Source organism: Salvia miltiorrhiza, chromosome 5 (genome assembly GCF_028751815.1).
Source record: "Salvia miltiorrhiza cultivar Shanhuang (shh) chromosome 5, IMPLAD_Smil_shh, whole genome shotgun sequence".
NCBI classification, from domain to species: domain Eukaryota; kingdom Viridiplantae; phylum Streptophyta; class Magnoliopsida; order Lamiales; family Lamiaceae; genus Salvia; species Salvia miltiorrhiza.
Window position 1 is genome coordinate 42,396,873 of NC_080391.1, and position 15,919 is coordinate 42,412,791.

At 37.6% G+C, this 15,919-nt stretch overlaps 1 long non-coding RNA gene across 1 annotated transcript; it reads left to right on the forward strand.

Annotated features, from left to right (window-relative positions):
- The first annotated feature begins 11,960 nt into the window (after positions 1–11,960).
- LOC131024628 (uncharacterized) lies at positions 11,961–14,916 on the forward strand. Its single transcript, XR_009101958.1, has 3 exons — positions 11,961–12,201; positions 14,164–14,227; positions 14,745–14,916. It is a non-coding gene; the product is annotated as an uncharacterized LOC131024628 (long non-coding RNA).
- The last annotated feature ends 1,003 nt before the right edge of the window (positions 14,917–15,919 follow it).

A 15,919-nucleotide genomic window follows, 5' to 3' on the forward strand; every position in this document is an offset into this window, starting at 1 on the left:
ACTTCAATGAATTATACGATTTGTTCATGCACCAATTTGCTAGTTCAAAAATAGCAGAGAAGACAACGATGCTATTGATGGATAAACAACAAGAGCCACAAGAAACTTTGCGAGAATATGCTACCCGGTTTAACATGGCCTCATCGAAAATACCTAAAGCTGAGTCAATGATCATAGAATATACCTTCATTTGAGGACTCAAGCCAGGACCCCAGTTCGATGCGCTGCAGATTGCACCACCGAAGGATTTCAATGACATACTATCCCAATTGTTGGGATACATACAGTTGGAGGAAGCTATGCAGCTAGGAAGGCTGACAGGAGCAAAAGCAAACAGACGGAACGAAGAGAAGAATGACGGAAAACTAGGTATCCTGACAGACCTACAGCAAGAGCGCCCCCGCCTAGGGGTCCCGTTGCTTTCAACATCAATACTGAACAGCGCCCAATGCGGAAAAGGAAATAGATGATCGTAGAAAAGAAGCTAGTGGACATCACCCCGTACCCTTGAGAAGGGTCGAAGACAAGGGCGATGACATCAATGAAGTTCGCAAGCCTCCCATGTATACGACTTAGCTCTTGGATCTAACCTGGTTTTGAACTTATGACATGGAGTGAAATATGCAATCTCCTGATGAGTTCCTTCATCTTCCTTGATTATTGTTTCTTAATTTCCTCGTTCTTCTTTTCTAACAGTTGGATATTTTGAATAAGAGAGGCTAGAATATTTTCTTTCTAGTTTTCCTATAGAATTTGGGTAATATTTTGAACTTAGAACTTACCACATCAAGATTCGTCCTATTTATAGAGTGCATGGCCTAATGGGTAATTTTGGAATTTCACTATTCTGATGCGGAGGGGTATTTTTGACCTTTTATTTCCCTTCTTCACTATGGACGAGGGTAAAATCGCCTTTTCTACTTTAGAGCATCTTCCACGTCAGTCGACAAAAGGTTAGTTATGGAGACGGTCCTTGGAAAAAAGGGGAAAATGACTGCCTGTAATTCGGTTAGACTAAGTGCCTGCAGGTATGCCTCTCATTCTTTCCATATACTTGTACTTTTTCTCCCGTACTTCCCCACTCTGGTCCAACTAGTTCAGCCCTGAGTCCCCAAGGCATTTGTCTTCCGATATTAATCTTAGATACACCTTGAGTTCTGACCTAACATCCTTCTCTACTAAGACTGGGTACTACTCCGCTCTGGGATTCAGAGATTTACCCCTCGAACTCCCCCTTTCTTGGAGAGGCCCTATGACCGAGATACTCGTGCTTTTGGTTTTTACTCTGGGTTTCTCCCTGGGTGCTACTTTGGGTTTGATACGCGCGCGCGCCCGTCGTCCGGCGCGCGGTATCAAAATAATCTGTGTATGCCCTAGACGGACAGTACACGCTCCTATTGCTCGCAACCAAAGAATAGTCTTAGCAGCAAGTATAGGGTCGATCCCACGGAGAGTGAGAAACTGCTTTACTCTTCGGGTGCACAAATTGAGTTGTCACGGTCTCAACCTGTTTATCTGCACAAGTAAACTTAAACAAAGATCAAATATAACAAGAGGTAAGGTTTACGGTTAGGTCATAACTGTTGTCAATATTTATTTCGGTCATAGGCATACTGATGATCCGTCCATGATCCATATAACCTCAAGGCGTGGCCCAAATACATTGGGGCGTTTCAAGAGATCATACTTCACACTTAGGATGGTTGAGTCCATTGCACTTGGTCCGAAGGTCACACAATCCCCGGTCACAAGGCAGTGCTTCACTCCTCCTTAGATAGTAGTCATACCCGTTACTCACCAAGTATGACCCTCACCAACCTTCTCTCCTGAGGTCCCCAACTCTGCACTTTGAGTGACACATGCCTCCTGGACACAACCATTTCCGGCTTGTCAGCCGACCAGTCATAGACATGCTACGGCGCAGAAGTTACCTTCCTCGTTTGATAACCATGGCTTTATTGTCGCAGCCTGATTCCCGACGCTAGTGATAGCGGGGTACGAGTATCGATACGACTATTTTTAAAAGAATAAAAGAAAGAAGAACTAAATTGAATATCAAGCGGAAGCTCGTATGAAAAATTGTTAAGGAAATTATCATGAATCAATTTCAGGGGTATAAACGTCAACATCGTCATAACTCCATAAATATCGGGAATTTCAAGAACAAAAACAAAACGGGTATAGCTCATTTTTCATGAGGAATCATAATATACAGAGTATCGCAGCAAAAGGCGAATCGATTATATGTATGAAGACATATAACCGCGAGTAAATTGCTTGATTCAAAATCAAAGTAACTCCACATCAAGACTTTATCGCTAAAAAAGAAATACGATAAAGTAAATACATCATCTAACAATCCACCACCAGCACCAGACCAATCTCGCTCCTTGTTTAGCCTGCACATTTAGAAATACATGCAAGGTGTGAGTACATAATACTCAGTGGGCAAACGCCGAAAAATAAGAAAGGTGCTCTTAGAGCTATAGGTTTGAAACTTGCCACATCTCGGCAATATACAGAAATAAAGTTAGCGTAAATGAATCTGTGCATGCAGTTTTCATAATCATGATATCATAAAGAAACGACTGCAGTCAAAGATCTCAACATGTATGTACCACATCTACAACTCATCATCATCAAAGGTACTAAGAAGTAGGCCTCCCTCTCAAGTACCGTGACCGGCCGACCCGAAGACGGCTCACAGTCACCTCTGTGCACAAAATCCCGCTTGTGGCAGGACCGAATTCGTCTCATCTCATCAGTAGAGGGTAACACACAAGCTCAACATCAAAAATTGGCAAGTCAAACAGTTCTCAAACATCATTTATCTCAAAGCATTTGATAAACTCATAACATCATCAAATCATTTAGAAATCTCATACGATATATGTATACTCAAAATATTGCCCACCTGAAGTCCTTCGCTTAGTTTCGGAAAGAAAACAGGCGACTTACTTCTTCGTCTCGCTCGGGTCTTCATATATCATCATCATCATCGTCATCGAAGGTTCATGTGATAAAACAAACCTTAGTTAGAACTCATTACTAAACTCAATCTTGTCTCAACGATAATTTCTCACTCAACGTCTATTTTCCCAATAAAACTCAATCCCTAGGTATACTTAACTTCTAAGGATTCACACGTCCTTCTCTCGACTTAACACTCAACTCGGATCATACTTATGGCAATCAAGCACATAAACAAGCATAAACACATAAGCAAATAAAATTCACACATAGACAAGTCAAAAACAACCTTCACTCTGCACTGACTCGACTTCAAAACCTCACCAGACTCGGTACAGAACTCCAATAGAGTCGTAATCCATACAAAATGAAACCTATTTGAGTCTAGTTTCATTTAAAAAAACGTAGGATCAAAAACTCCAAGTATTTTAGGAGATATGACTATTTTACTACAGTCTACCATATTCGGCAGTTTTGAGCAATCGAAAACTGTTATTTTTGAAAAATCGTAAACATTGCCAAAAAGGTATGAAATTTGGTGGAAACTTAGATAAGACACTCATGTCTCAACAATAAAAATTTGGGTTCCAAAAGGTTATGGGAAGATACTGGAAAAGGTGACTCTATTGGCTACTTACCGAACATTTCGGCAGAACGTAGCAGGTTTGGTTTTCTATTTTATAAAAATAGTAAAAGAAGTCCAAATGACTTGATATTTTACCGGTGTACTCAAGACTCATGTAGGGACTTTCTATAAAATTTTCAAAGCTATTAGACATCGACAAACCGTCGATCACAGTAGGTCAGTAGGCCTACGAAATTCATCAAAATCTCATCTCAAATTCTTTAAATGCTCAACTCAACATTCCTTCAAAGAAAACTCATGAAAGCTCATTTTAAACACTTATAGCATTCAAAAACATTCAAGTACAACATAATACTCATCATACTCAATCTCGACTCTCCTCTTACATCATAAACTCAAATCTCAAGGAAAACGTTTCAACGAACGCATCAATTCAATTCTCTTTTCATTTTCATGCTCAAAATTACTCAAATACTCAAACATGATCTCATTCATCATATAACTCATCATACACATATAGATTCCCTTTTTATCATGTAAACTAAACTCTAATGAAAGCTCATGTATCAACATAAAACTCTTAATAAAACATGACAAACGTTCACGTAATGGTCATAAAGCAATTAGACCTCATTTTACCAAGCATCAACCTCACATCATATGAGAACTCAAAAACTCATATAAACTAAACTAAGTCAAAATTTTACTTAGCCAACAAAAGACTTAATCAAACATAATTAGACACTAATTTCATGCTCAATTACATATATCTTAAGCCAAATCACTTAATAGACACATAGACAAGAAAGTCCTAATTTTTATTAAACTAAACTCTTTGAAATTTTATAAACACACATGAATCTTTAATCCATTCATAGATCTATCAATTTTAACCATTTAAACTCACATATAACCCATCAATTTACAATTTAGAGCATAGATACACATATCCCTAATTTTATTAAACTAACTCACCTCAAATTCATCAATTGACATCATGTACTCAATTTACTCCATCAATCATCATCATATACATCTCATGGACTCATCTTCATCATCTATTCATCATTTTAATCATCAACTCAAAAGTTCCCAATTTTGGGTAAACTAAACTCCATCGAACTTTCACATCTCAAGGCATATAATTCACAACACACATCAATCATCACCAAACATCACATAGATCTCATTTTTCACCCCAAATCAAGGAAAGACAAAGAAAATTTTTTGAAGGGTTGAAGACCCAAATTTTCGAAAATTTTAGAAAAATGAAGGGGGTGATTTTCTTGCTTTAATCTTTCAAGAATACTCACATACAACATCATTCAAGCTATATCTATGGATTACATGATCACTTACCCAAATTTTACACGAAAACTCAAACTTTCTCACTCTAGCTTTGAAGCCAATCTTCAATGATTCTCTTGAATTCAAGTAGCTAGGAGGTGTTTATGTAAGATTTAAGAGTGGATTGATGTGTTTGGTATGATTTTTGGAAGCTCCGAAGGTCTCTTCAATGGTTGATAATGGAGGAAAGTGAGAGATGAGGGAGAAGAGGTGGGGGTCGAAAATGGTGAGTGAGGGAGAGAGAAAATATTTTGGCAAGATTGTAACTGATCTTGGATGATCTTGTGAAGATTTTGTAATCTTATGGAATATTGGGCATTAATTGCCTTGATCTCTCTCTCTCTCTAATCTCTACACTCTCTCTCTAATCTCTACACTCTCTCAATTAATACACTTGGCAAATTGTGGTGTTTAGTCACATGCTTGAGAAATTAAAATAATAGTGTGAGAAGGGTGATTAACTTATAACCACAATAATTATGGAAATATTACTCAATAATAAAATACCATAGCATAATTATTCATGTGACCAAATAAAATAATTATAGCACTAATATTAGTGCACTCACTCAATTATAATATTCCTGTTCGTAGGAAAAATAATTTAAAAATATTATGCTTGGAAAAATTTCCATAAACCGGCATCATTCGATTTCTCGGTAAAAATAAACCGCACTTGCTTTGGAAACTTAATCAAAATTCCAAGTGCTAAAGTCCTCAAATAAAATCATAATAGCTTGCTCATAAAGACCCACATAACAAAAATCACATAGTCAATTAGTCACGTAAATTAACATAACATCACATCAAAGCAGTCGGCAAACACAGACAAACTAGACGTCTCTCCGACCGACTCTTTGCATCAAAGTTCCTCACTCTTTCTTTCTCGACTCTATTTCCAACTCATTATTCCTATTTTCTTAATAGGACAGTCAAACTCTGATAATTCAGTATCCGGTAACTCTATTCCCGGTAGTTGGAAATAAAATAAAATCTCAGCTCAATTCAATCAGCATCTCTATCTCAACTCATTTCTCAAATCTCTTCACTCTAACTCTATCATTGGTTTATTCCCTCATAACTCTATTTAAAGACAATCTGTCTTATCTGCTCATAAAAATGTTGGATTTGTATACTGAAAGCAAGAACGTTTTATGCTTGTATACAATGATTCCTGTGTTCACTATTTTATCTCCTATCTGATTGGGTTCATGATTGCATATGTATGTTCTTTATCTCTATATAAGTAGATTATATGGTGTGTTGTAGATCACAGAAGACCGTATAATTGGAATAACCTTAAGAGATATAATATAATCACAGCTGAAATAACTCTAGGACAAGTTATTGGTTTAGGCTGCGGTATAGATGGAAGTAGTTTGTCTTGACTACTTATCTATACTGGTACGTCATAGGACCACAGTGAGATGTATTCTTCTATCTGACTTAAGTGAAGAATCAAGATCTCGGTAACTTATAAGATCTTAATACTAATAAGATTTCAGATATATATGTTGATTCGCTTATCACTTTGACTTACTATTGGGTGATAGCAGTTAATATATGATATTTGATTATCTGTATTGGTACTCGTATCCGTATAGGATAATGACATCCCCTTGAGGAGCTCAATAATGTTTATTGCGCTAAACCCTGCAGGTTGATTAAGTTCAGGCGCAATAATAAGGTTTGAGTGGTACTGCTTAAGGATTACAAAAGAGATTAATTAATTAAGGCTGTCAGAGCTATAATTAATTAATGGATGTCGGAGATTTTAAATACGAGGATTTAATAAGTCTAAATACAAGCCCCGACTCATCACCGGCAATAAAGGGGTAAGTCAATATCGGTTCTCTAGTGGAATGAACTGATATTTATAAATTAATTATGGTCTGGGCTGACCATAGATAAATTAATTTATTTGAGGCCCATCTTTATTCCTTGTATCTGGTCCCTGGACTGGCCCAATGACTCCTAGCCCTAGAAGGAGCAGAAATCGCCCCCTACCTAAAACTGGCGCCCCCTACTGCTTTATTTTATTATAAAATACAGCTGTCAGCTCTCAGGAAATACACACTGATAATTATTAGGGTTTGAGAGCTGTAAGGAGGCGCAGGAAACGTGTGGAGCTTTCTGCCTTGGGACTTTCACAGCTCGTTGTCCATCCAACGGTGAAAGCTGAGCGGGATACAGTCGAGAAGATTAGAACTGGAGTCTTTCGATACGATCATCAACAATCTGTGCATCCGCTTTACAAGTAAGTAATTCCTAACACCTATGTGCAGCTGTTAAATTCATAGGAGCATGTTTAAGAATTAATCGTTGTATGATAAATTAATAATAACCAAGAAACGATCATCGGGCAAAGCGGAACGTTAATTCAGTTTAATATTCCTTCAAAAAAAAAGTAGTCTCGTATCTCGACATCTCAGTACTCTATAGTGTTAAGACACTATCTCACACATAAGGAAAAGTACGGGGTGTTACATTTATGCCTCGTCACAGTTGATGGGTAGTCTCTAGAGAAGCCCAAGACTGAGGAAGGACAGTGTATCCGATCAATCCTTTCCTCACCTTCCGGATCTACAACGCCTTTTGTTGACGCTGCTCAGCTACTCGGTCATGGGTTTATCGGTTGTCACGCCCTGGTATACCCTGGCCTTTGCTTGACACAGACAGCGTTTTACCGAACGGAGATCACCCGTTAGGCCCCTACTGTCCATGGTTTGCCACAGATCCGTCTGGAACCACGAGACTCAACCGAAAGAATAAATGCCTCACGAATGTTTACATATTGACAACAATTATTTCCACCCCTTAAACCTCACCAAGGGAACTACTCACACATAATGGAAAATATAAATACAAAATAAAATGAACACATGAATGAAAGAAAATTTGAAATACTTGATATAAAAATACCTAAGGCAACAACATTGGCTTTGTTCGTCACAACGGAATTGAAATACGAAAAGCAACTAAATTGTTTGGTGCGAAAAATATAAAAGAACTAAAAGTAAATTGTTTTCTTGGTGAACTAACTAAAGTCTAAGTCTAGAAGAGTAATCCTAAACTCTAGAAAGTAGATTTTGCTCTCTGAAATTCGTAAGACTCCAAAAACTCCCTATAAAACTACTGTCAAACTGCTCTCTGCCAGCCACACATGCTGAGGTTCATATAGCAGTTCGGTAGTAGTTAAACCCTAGCCGGCAGACCAAATCTGGCAAATTATTTCCTTCTATATTTAGCTTGATCTTTGCTTTGATTTGATAGATAATGGATCTCCAGCGGATTTGGGGTTGATTCCACATTATTCCAGATCCTTCCATTGCTAGAATTTGCCAGAATCTTCTGGGCAATCTCCTCCACACGTCTTTCCATATATAGCTCCAGTTGCTGACTGCTGTTGACGGGCATGGTCGTACTATCTTCTTTCTTCGGTTGGCCTCATACCAGGTGGTACACTTCGAACGTTCCCGCGCCTCGAATGGTTCTGAGGGGTACTTCGTCGAGCTCTCTTCCTGGTTCATATATAACCCATCTGTGCTGACTGCGACTACTGTTATGGCCTTACCAACTGTGACTACTGTTATGGCCTTACCAACTGCTTCCTTCGGTAGCCTCACACCAAGTGGTACACTTCGGAGATTCCCGCGCCTCAAATGGTTCTGAGGGGTACTACACCGAGCTCTCTTCCTGGTAAGTTTCACTTCTGGAAGCTTGGATAGTTTTGTTCCAGTAATGCCCATTCTGACCATATTTCATGCATATGCCCTGGACTGAGCCTTCTTCCTCCTGAATACCTGTTTTCTTCCATAGAGGACTCAAACAAACACAAAGAAGAGAAAAAACTAGGGCCAAATGGCCCAAAAGTCGAAGACGCATTAGGGTTCCGCTCTGAAAAGATTCCCATTCCTTCCAGACTAGCTGAGGTATTTGGGCTTTTGGTTTCGTCCAAAGACAAGAAACCAGAGCCCCGAATTCCATCCTCATCAAGGTGGTACACTTCGGGATTCCCACATCTCATATGAGATACTGAGGGGTACTACGCCTCGGCTCCTTCCTGGAAAACATGACATATGCAATCTGGGCTGGTAATGCCCATTATGGCCACATTTCTTCATTCTGCCCTTGACTAGACCTTCTTTCCTCCATAGCATCTTTTTCCCGCCATTTGACATGAACTGACACAATAAAATGGAAAAAATAGTGCCAAATGACCCAAAAGTCGAAGACGCATCACACTTACACACTGAAACCATACTTGCCCTTAAGTATGCATGTGGATTCATAGGAGACACAGACGAAAATAGATTAAAAAGAAAGGAACAAAGACTAAGAGACACAATACTTGCACAGTTAAATGGTTCAGGTCATATGAACATGCATCATTCTTCCAAGACATTCCACAATCTAAAAAGTAATGAATATGCATAAAGTGTGATATTAGTTACTCTCACTCTCAAGTATATAGCTCAGTGTATACACTCGTGCTGTGCTGTACTAGTTCTCTTATGAGTTTGATTGCAGAATCTCAACAAAGATAAACTGGGGTATGACCTATCAAAAGGGCTTTAATTGGTTGTAATGGGGCATACGGAGTAGAGGTGGAATATTTTGGTAAAGTAGGTTAAATCCAGTACCACCCATACTCAGTAGGTTGTTCAGTTAAACCTCAGCCAATTTTTATTCCCTTGTTCTCAATAAGGACCATACTTTCTTCAATTTGGCAGCATTTTATCAATTTTTTTTTTGTGCCCAAACTTTCTTTTTCGTTTCTAATTCCCTGCTTTCTTTACTCAAAGCTATTATTCTTTTCCTCAAATGTAATCATTTCCATCAATAAAGGCTCAAAGGAAGAATTATTTTAAGCTCAAAATGGTTAGCAAGGGTCTATCAAGATAAGCATCAAAGAATAAATCTGGGGCCCTATAAGAAAAAAGTTGCCCTAATCATGCAAGTTAATTCCTGTAGTAAGAGTCCACAATCAAATTCTAAAATCTCTAAGTATAACACAACCTCACCAAAACATAATATTTCATATTTGGATCTTATCTCATTGGTGAGTTTATTTCAGTATCCTTTCGATTGGTGACCTTGTCATATACAATTTAAGAATTTTTCATCATTTCGAAGGCAAAATCAAGATGGGTAGTTGCACGGATAACTAAGTCTAATTTACGAGAAATGGTTTTGAAGGCACAAAATGGATATTGATGAGAAAATGTAACTCGCCTCAAGGATAAGTGGAATAAAAGGATTTACAAGGTAAGAAAAATACACCAAGTTTAGTAAAAGATTATGTATGCTACACAAGAAGGAAAATAACATAGGAATGTACCATAAATTTTGAGAAAAAATTTTCTGAAAAAAAAAAAACAAATGAAAAGAGATGGAGCGTCGTTTTTTCAACGATGTCTCGCTATTAGTAAGTTAAAGCTGCGAATAGCTGAAAATGTCAATCACCATTTTACTGAGATGAAGTGGGTGAAAGAAAATTTTTAGATTTGATACTAGCATCAAGAATGGCCGAGAAAGTCGACCACATCAAGCAAAGAATCAAGGAAGCAAGATGGATAAAGTCTTACGCCGATAAACGTCGATCGGAGTTAGAATTTAATGTGGGGATCGAACTTTCCTCGAAGTTTCTCCGTCAACAGGAGTTATACATTTTAGAAAAAGGGTACGTAAGGACCCTGCTATACAGGACCTTTTGAGATCCTAAGTTAAGATAGGCCTTGTAGCCTACAAGCTGGCTCTGCCACCAAGTATTGTGACTGTATACAATGTGTATTATATTTCGTAATTAAGAAAGTATGTGATAAAGCAAGATGAAGTAGTCATAGCCAGGACTTAAGTTATGAAGAGAAATCAGTCTAGGTACTTGATCGCAAGGTTTAAGTTTTATGAAACAAAAATATTATTCTTGTCATGTAGTGGAACCACCATAGAATGAAAAAGACCACATAAGAGTTGAATACAATGAGAGTCTAGTATCTCGAACTAGATTATTCAAGTATGTAAATTCTGGGGACATAATTTTTATAAGGAGGAAGGGATGTAATACCATTGTAACACCCCGTACTTTTCCCTATGTTGAGAAATAGTGTCTTAACACTAATGAGAGTATTGAGATGTCAAAATACGAAAAAAAATTTATGAGCAGACAAGACAGATTGTCTTTTAAATAGAGATACGAGTGAATAAACCGATGATGGAATTAGAGTGATGAGATTTGAGAAATGAGTTGAGATAGAGATGCTGATTGAATTGAGCTGAGATTTTATTTTATTTCCAACTACCGGGAATAGAGTTACCGGATACCGAGTTATCAGAGATTGACTGTCCTATTAAGAAAATAGGGATAATGAGTTGGAAATAGAGTCGAGGAAGAAAGAGTGAGAAACCTTGATAAATAGAGTCGGTCTGAGAGACGTCTAGTTTGTTTGTGTTTACCGACTGCTTTGATGTGATGTTATGTGAACTTACGTGACTGACTGATTATGTGATTTCTGTTACGTATGTCTTTAAGAGCGAGTTATTATGATTTTTATTTGAGGATTTTAGCACTTGGAATTTTATTTAAGTTTCCAAAGCAAGTGCGGTTTATTTTTACCGAGAAATCGAATGATGACGGTTTATGAAAATTTTTCAAAGCATATATATTTTTTTTAATTATTTTTCCTACGAAGAGGAATATTATAATTGAGTGAGTGCACTAATATTAGTGCTATAATTATTTTATTTAATCACATGAATAATTATGCTATGGTATTTTATTAATGAGTAATTTTTCCCATAGTATTGTGATTTTTAATTGATCACCCTTCTCACACTTTATTTTAATTTCTCTACCATATGATTAATTCCCACATTTTGCCAAGTGTAGAGATTAATTGAGAGAGTAGAGATTTAGAGAGTAGAGATTAGAGAGAGTGTAGAGATTAGAGAGAGAGAGATCAAGGCATTAATTGCCAAATATTCCATAAGATTATCAAATCCTCTTTAAAGATCACAAATCTATCCTAAGATTTCCAAGATCAATTCATATCTTGCTAAAGAAATTCTCTCTCTCCTTCACCCCAAACTTTCGACCACCACCTCTCTCTCTTCTCTCTCACTTCACCTCCATTGACAACCATTAACGAGACCTTCGAAGCTTCACCAAAATATGCCAAACACATAAATCACCAACAAAATCCCACCTAAACACCTCCTATCAACTTGAATCCAAGGAAATCCTTGAAGATTGGCTTCAAGACTAGTGAGAGAAAGTTTGATATTTGGTGTAAACTTGGGTAAGTGATATCTATATTCATAGATTAGACTTGTATGAGTTTGTATATGAGTATATTTGAAGGATTGAAGCAAGAAATCACCTCCTCTCTTATTCATCACAATTTTCGAAAATATGGGTCTCACACCCTTCAAAAAATTTTCTTTTTCTTTCCTTGAATTGGGGTGAGAAAAGTGATCTATGATATGTTTGGTGATGAGTGATGTGTGTTTTGAAAAGCTATGCTTTGAGATTCAAATTTTGAATGAGTTTAGTTTACCCAAAATTGGGAATTTTTGAATGGATGCTTTAAATGATGAATTGATGATGTCTATGAGTCCATGAGATGTATATGATGATGATTGATGGATTAAATAGAGTATATGATGTCAATTGATGATTTTGATATGAGTTAGTTTACTAAAATTAGGGCTCTGTGTATCTATGCTCTAATTTGTAAATTGATGGAATATATGTGAGTTTATATGACTAAAATTGATAAATATATGATGAGATTAAAGATCCATGTGTGCTTATAGAATTTCAAAGAAATTAGTTTAATAAAAATTAGGACTTTCTTGTCTATGTGTCTATTAAGTGATTTAGCTTAAGAGATATGTAATTGAGCATGATAGTAGTGTTTTAATATCTTTGATTAAGTCTTTTATTGGCTAAGTAAAATTTTGACTTGAGTTAGTTTATGAGAGTTTTTGAGTTCTCATAATTTGAGAAGCCATTGATTGATTAAATGAGGTCTATTTTGCTTTATGACCATTATGTGAAAGTTTGTCATGTTTTGTTAAGAGTTTTATGTTAATATATGAGTTGTCATTAGAGTATAGTTGGCATGATAAAAAGGAGATTTATATGTGTAAAATGAGTTATATGAAGTATGAGGTCATTTATGAATGATTGAGTAATTTTGAGCATGAGAATGAAAAGAGAATTGAATTGATGCGTTAGATGAAACATTTTACTTGAGATTTGAGTTTATGATGTAAATGAGGAGAGTTGATTTGAGAATGATGAGCATTATGATGTGGTTGAATGTTTGTGAGTGTTATATGTGCTTAAGATGAGCTTTGATTGGTTTTAATTGAAGGAATGTTGAGTTGAGCATTTAAGAGTTTGAGATGAGTTTTTGGTGATTTTCGTAGGCCTACTGACCTACTGTGATCGACGGGTTGTCGATGTCAAAAAGCTTTGAAAAGTTTATCGCAAGTCCCTACATGAGTCTTGAGCACGCCTGTAAAATTTCAAGTCATTTGGACTTCGTTTGCTATTTTTTATAAAATGCAAGACTTAAAACTGCACATTTCTACCGAGAGTTACAGAGAACAGGGGGAAGAGTCATTCATTTCAGTAGCTTCCTGTGTAATATAGCCTTCCAAATTTTTATGGTATTAACCTTATTGTGTTATCTAGATATCCACCAAATTTGAGCCCTGTTTGATAACATTTACTATTTTTCAAAAATCAAAGTTTTCGATTGCTCAAAACTGCCGAATATGGTAGACTGTAGTAAAACAGTCATATCTCCCAAACCACTTGGAGTTTTCGACTCTACTTTTTTTTATATGAAACTAGACTCAAAGACCTTTCTTTTGGTATGAGTCACGAGTCCAGGGGATGTCGGAGTCAGAACGTGTTAAATTTTGAAATTGAGTCAATGTGAAAACAGAGCATGTTTTGATAATGTTTGATTGTATTTTCTTATGTGCCTTATGTGATTGTGTTGCCTATGTGTTTGAATGAGATTAGACGAGCCTTATATGAGAGATAAATCGAGACTTAGAACCATGATTTTCTTGAAACCTATCTTTGAGTTTAAGGATTTGAGATGAGTGGAGAGTCTATGTAGAGTTGAATAAGGAAATAGAATATGAGATAGAGCAAGAGTTAAGGCATGAGATTTTGCCAATGAGTTTCTAATCGAGATTCATTTTCTGACATGAACCTTCGATGATGACGATGATCCCTGAAGACACAAGCAGAGCAAGGAAGTAAGTAACTCCGCTTTGACGGGAGATTTTGAGTAAGGTCTTCAGGTGGGCAATAATTTGAGTATACGTATATCGTATGAGCTTTCTAAAATGATTTGATGATGTTGTGAGCTTATCAAATGATTTGAGATAAATGATGTTTGAGAACTATTTGACTTGCCAATTTTTGATGTTGAGCTTGTATGTTACCCTCTACTGATGAGATGAGACGAATTGGGTCCTGCCACAAGCGGGATTTTGTGCACAGAGGTGACTGTGAGCCGTCTTCGGGTCGGCCGGTCACGGTACTTGAGAGGGAGGCCTACTTCTCAGTACCTTAATTATGATGATGAGTTGTAGATGCCGTACATACATGACGTATACTTTGTCTGCAGACACTTATTTATGATGTTGATTATGAAAACTGAATGCACATATTCATTTAATGCTAACTTATTTCTGTGTATTGTTGAGATGTGACAAGCTTCAAACTTATAGCTCTAAGAGCACCTTTCTTGTTTTTTCGGCGTTTGTCCACTGAGTATTATGTACTCACGCCCTGCATATATTTCTAAATGTGCAGGCTAAGCGAGGAGTGAGATTGGTCTGGTGCTGATGGGGGATCGTTAGTTGATGTATTTACTTTATCGTATTTCCTTTTTATCGATAAAGTCTCGATGTGAAGTTACTTTGAATATGAATCAAGTAATATACTCACGGTTATGTGTCTTCATACATATAATCGGTTCGCCTTTTGCTGTGATACTCTGCATATTATGCTTCCTTATGAAAAATGAGCTATACCCGTTTTGTTTTTGTTTGTGAAATTCCTGATAATTAAAAAGTTACTACCTCCGTCCCAATAATGAAGACACACTTCATTTGGGCACGGAGATTAAGGAGAGGTAGTTTAAGTGATAAAGTGAGATAGTTTAGGTGATAAAGTATTGTGGGTATTTGATTAGTTTAAGTTTAGTGAATTTATTTAATGTTTGTGCTTGAATTTAAATTTTTTAACTTCAAAATTTTTGAAAAATTTATTTAGTTTAATTATTTTTTTTTGGTCCGAAATTTATGTTCAATTGAATTCCGACCACGCCACCGCCGGACTCCGAGTTCAATTGAATTCCGACCACGCCCCCATCTTTGCCGCCGGACTCCGAGTTCTCCAACCATCTCAACCAAAACGATCCACAAAATGAAACTCATAATCAAACCAAAATGTTAACCAAAAAATGAAAATCAAAATCGAACCAAAAAAAGGACCAAAATCGAGAAGGGGGAGAAGAAAGAGGGATGTTCGATGGGGCTAGGGCTCGGCCCTCTACCCTCGTCAGTGTGTGGGCGAGTGGTTGGAGGCTCCGCAGCAGAGTCCGGCAGGAGCGGCAGCATTGATGGAAGAAATCGACATCTCCGCCGCCCTACAAACCAGAGAAGGGGTATGGGTGGAAGAAATCGAAATCTCTAGCCACTAAAACCAGATCCGCCGCGCCTGCATACCCTAGCCCCAAGATCCGCCGGAGAAGAGGGGTATGGGTGGTGGCTGTTCGACCGGAGAAGGCTCGTTGCTGCTGTTCTTCCGGCGCCGAGAGAGAGAGGGCGAGACAGAGGCGAGACCACGCCGAGAGAGAGAGGGTGAGACAAAGGCGAGACAAGGGACAGAGGCGATATCGCCGGCAGGGTAGCGGCGGCGCCGTAGTGAGGGCAGAGGCGGCGCCGTAGTGAGGGCGGCGGAGGCGCCAAGAGAGTCGAGCGAGA